The sequence below is a fragment of the Quercus suber genome, unplaced genomic scaffold, assembly GCF_002906115.3.
Source record: "Quercus suber isolate HL8 unplaced genomic scaffold, Cork oak 2.0 scaffold_115, whole genome shotgun sequence".
NCBI lineage: Eukaryota > Viridiplantae > Streptophyta > Magnoliopsida > Fagales > Fagaceae > Quercus > Quercus suber.
The window spans coordinates 1454783-1459690 of NW_027069580.1; the positions used below are offsets into that span (position 1 = coordinate 1454783).

Genomic DNA, 4908 nt, shown 5'->3' on the forward strand with positions numbered 1-4908 from the left:
TCAAATGTGTTAAACCTAACCAAAAAACGAGTCAGTGGAAAAAAAAGCTCGGTGCAAACTAATTGTAACCCATTTACCGCTTTTAATAATAATAATAATAATAATAAATCTAGAAACTACAAAAGTTAAAACTTAACACTAGAAGTGAGTAAACTAGATAATATCGCCAAATCTAAACATACCCACTGGCAGCACAGTCATAGAGAGAGAGAGAGAAAGATACCACAGGAGTTGGGCTGAGGCTAGAGTCGCCAGCCACCTTTGCTGTGGGTTTCCATTCGACTAGAGCTGAGAGGATAACATGAGGCTCACACAATGAATCGGGGTTTTAAGCCAAGCAGCAACGGCGCCGTAAGGTGGATTTTTTTTTGTTTTTTTTTTTTTCTGTTTTTTGTTTTTAACGGCTAAAATGCGAAATTTACCTTCTAAGTTTCTTTATATTTTATTTCAATCCTCTAATTTTATTTTTATTTATTTTAGTCTTTTAAGTTTCAAATTTATTCAATTAAGACTTTTTTTTGTCAACTTTTATTAAATTTTTTTTAAAAAAAATAAGAAAAATATTTTTCAATCATCAGTTTAATTTTTTTAATTTAAAAAATTTGATGAAAAATTTAAAAAATTGAAAAATTAACCTCGATATATAATAAAAGACGATGGAAAAGTCTTAATTGAATAAATTTGAAAGTTAAAGGGCTAAAATGAACGAAATCAAAGTTAGAGAACTAAAATGAAATCTGAAGAAATTTAGATGGTGAATTTTGCATTTTACAATTTTACAATTTATTTTCAGTGTTTGTTTTTGAGTAAACAACAACTATTGAGAGGTGCTACGTTCACAACATTTTCATAACAAATCATAGGTGGTTAGTTGTTATTGGTTTTATTTTGAATCTACCACTAAAATTATTTTTCTACCCCACCAATAACAACCTATAACAACTAGCCACATAAGATTTGTTGTGAAAATGTCATATACATGTCATTTCTCACAACTATTAGCTATAGCTACAAGGATTTTTTTTCCCCATATTTGGAGGAATCATAATTATACATTGAATAGAATACTAAACATTTAGGTTTATTTTTGTTTATTTTTGCTTTTAATATATATGGAATTTGGAGAGGCTTTGTCACCAAGGAATGGGCGGGTGTTATTTCTTTTTTAGATTTTTCCGAACCAAATTTTAAAATTTGAAAGAGAGCAAATGGAATTTTGAAAGGGAATAATCTGTTTTGAATTTTTTCTCAAAATATTAGGGGGGGCCGGCAAGTAATTTTAAAGATCAAATATGGTTTTGTTACTACTATTAGTGGAAATTTTGCAAAGTTAGGGGAGGCCATGGGCCCAACGTGGCTCCGCCTATATAAATGGCATATTTCAAGCTCGCCCTATGCATGCATGCACGCACATAATCTTAGGTTATAATTCATTATAGTTTCAAAGACATTTCTCCCTGAAGCTCACTATTCAAATTAGAATGTTTAAAACCTTTTTTTTAATGATATCATAGGATTTGAACTAATAACGTCCATTCTATTTGGAATCCACAGAAAGTGTAAGCTTTTGAACAAACCTGATAAAAGCTTCAAATGACAATTTTGTCACATATATATTACTTAATAATAAAGACTAACAAACGTTTTATTCATTATTAATGCAACGGTCACATAGCTTAAACAATGAACCAGAAAAAACCGAAGCTTGTTTTCTTGTAATAAAGTTGTGTGCATATAATTAAAGTAGATGAGATCTGGCAATGCGACCATTGCCTCCTTTTGGATAGAATCCACCGGGTTTTTTCTCGTCACCAGAGCCATACACAATCCTCAATATCTCTTCTGCGGTCCTGTCAAATGCAACAGAGTCTGCATCTCCAGCAAGCACGTTTCCACTGATCTTTCCCTCAGCACCTTCAGCTAGAGGAACCACAAGGCCTTCATCTTTGTGACCTTGATGTCCAAGCCTATCTCTTAGTTCTGAAAAGCGATTTGTAAACTCTCCCACAGTTATTCCATATGGTGACACTATCTCCTTTGCATGCTCGTATAGGTATGCTCGAATAACAGCATCTTGGCCTGATTGCACTCCTAAAAGGCCTGCAACAAGCTGAACATATACAAGTCGACATTGTTAGAATAATGGTTTGATAATTTTGGACAAGTAGTAATTTATTATGATATTAAAGTAAGTGTTGTGAATATACTCCTGTCTCCGTCCTCTACCGATCTACTTCTCAAACAATAGATTTCAACCAAAAAAAAAAAAAATCTCAAATAATAAAAGGGTTGGGTTTACATTAAATCCAATGTAACTTTTATCAACATTATACTGCTCAATAACTATATATATATATATATATATTAAATGTAAATTTTCAAAAATCCACTGTTAAATAACTTGAATTACATTGTCTCATTTTATCTTATATCTATGCAAAACATAAAGTTGATCAGAGATTAATTATTATCTCATTTATGAAGTGCTTAAAATTCAAATTTTTTTTACTTTAAAAATAGTTAGAAAAAATGATATTGCTAATTAAAAAGTAAATTAAATCTAGTTGATACCAAATTTGGCTTGTACGTTAAAAATATAGAAAACATATATAATTCAATGATAGGATTTTAAAATTTTAATATAATAAAAAAATTATTAGGTGAGTTGTATGAAATATAACTTGATTATGGACCATTAAAAGAATTACAAATTTCTTTTTTCAAGCTTTATCATTTCTTAGCATAAAAAAATTGTTTATTCTACAAAAAAAAAAATGGTAATATAAACTGTGTATATATACACACACACATGCACATAGAAGCATTAGATTATTGATACTGTCTGTTTGTAGAACATTACTATGGATCAAGTTTAAATCTTGATTACCCTTCTAGAACTAGGGGCTTTGAGTTTTGGAATTGTTCCAACATAGCCAGTAAGTCCAACATAAGGAATAAGGTAAGATGCAAGGAGAAAGTGAACTCCACTGTAATAAGGATCAAAAGGTGGGGACAACTTTTTCCCTATTGTAGCATCAACTGTTTTTGCAAATGATTCAATCCTTTAACAACTTTTTGAATGGCCCTGCATCAAGAATTTAATAGTTAGGACCATGATAATTTTTTTTTTTTTTTTAAATTTATAGCTATGATAGGATTTAAAATATATTGTATCTACATTATAATAATTATGATAGTTGTTTATCATTATTTAAGACATCAATGTGTTTTTGTTTAATATAGGTGGTATTCAAACCCAAATCCCTTATTTAAGGCCAAAAATATTTATCAATCAAACTAACTGGAACCCATTAGCCATTAAACCCAAACAAAAAAGCCCAAAAGAAATTGAATAATTATTTTAAAAGAGAAACCTCAAGTGTCCAACTTCTTGGTAAGCAAATTGCAGGATAACGTCTTGGGTAAAATGATCTAAATTTGCCTTTTTAGCACTGAGGGGTGTTGGGCCTCCTTGGCTAGATTTGGAGCAACTTTATCTAAGCCATAACTCAAAGCGCCATACAAAAAGAATTTAGCTTTAAAGAATTCTAAATTTAGAGGAAATTCCAAAAGATCCATGTCTGCTTTTGCAAAACGTATATGGTGATGGTCTATGGCTAATTCAAAAGAATAAATTTGGGGAGGAAGAAGAGGGAGATTAGTAAAGTGGTGATGGTGGCTGTGCTAGTAGTAGTTAGTGCCATCGCGTTTTTTTTTTTATTTAATTTTTTTATGCTAATGTTTGTATTTATATATAATCTCTAGATAGTTATATTTAGCAAAATTCCACATGGCTAAGTAACATTGTTTATATTTAGAATGATTCCACATGGCTATCCAACTTATCTATAATCGTATTATTCTAGCTAGAATAATATGATTGTAGATAAGTTAGATTGATGCTGATGCTGATGTTGATGCTATTGTTTATATTTAGAATAATATGGACATTGTCTTTGCATGGTTAGGTGACTGTTGAATGGGGGTGATTTGAAAAGGTAAAACTAATTTTGTATTATTTGAGTTGTGAACTTATGATTTATTGATGCTAATGTGGACTTTGTAAGAACCAACTCTAAAAGCTAAATCAGCCCTTGCATCATATATAAAAAATACATAATTTCATAAAGGACATGTATATTCTAGATTCAAATCCTATTAGTAGTAATCTATTAAAAAAGAGAAAAAAGATGGATTCAAATCCTATTAGTAACAATTTGTTAAAAAAGAGAGAAAAAGATGGATTCAAATCCTATCAGTTGAATCCAATCAGTAACAATTTTTTAAAAAGGAGAGAAATATATGGATTCAAATCCTANTCTCACTCACTGCTCTTCCTCTCAGCCTCACCAAGCCGACGCATCACTGCTCTTCCTCTGCCTTTTTTTTTTTTTTTTTTTTTTTTTTTTTTTGCCGTGATTTCATGGGTGGGTTGGGACGGTGATGTGTGGGTTCAGATGGTGTTGGCTGGGTTCAGTTTCGACAATGGTGGGTGGGTTTGGATGGGCAAATCGGTGGTGGGTGGGTTAGGCTATAGGTGGATTTGAGTGGGTTAGGCTGTGGGTTTCGATGGATGGGTCAGCAGTGGGTGGGTTTTGGTGGGTCTCTGATGAAACCCAGGCCGGAGCATCAAGTTAGGCCGATCTCTATCATATTGGTTTCTTTTCATTTCTTTTTTGTTGTGATTTGATGGTGGATTCGGCAGTGGGTTGTGGATTTGCGTTTTGGATCGGCATTTTTTTTTTTTTAATTTGATGGTTTTGGATTTTTAATTTATGAGAGGATTCTGACGGTGTTAGCTGTGAGTTTGTGGCGTTGGTGGCTATGGGTCTATGTCGGTGGTGGTTGTGGGTTTGTGGCATTGATGGATGTGGGTTTGTGCCGGTAGTGGCTGTGGATTTGTTGTGG

General features: G+C 32.2%; 1 pseudogene; it reads right to left on the reverse strand.

The window, feature by feature from the left end:
* Positions 1 to 1738: 1738 nt before the first annotated feature.
* LOC112031684 (ferritin-like catalase Nec2) lies at positions 1739 to 3704 on the reverse strand (annotated as a pseudogene).
* Between the last annotated feature and the right edge of the window lie 1204 nt (positions 3705 to 4908).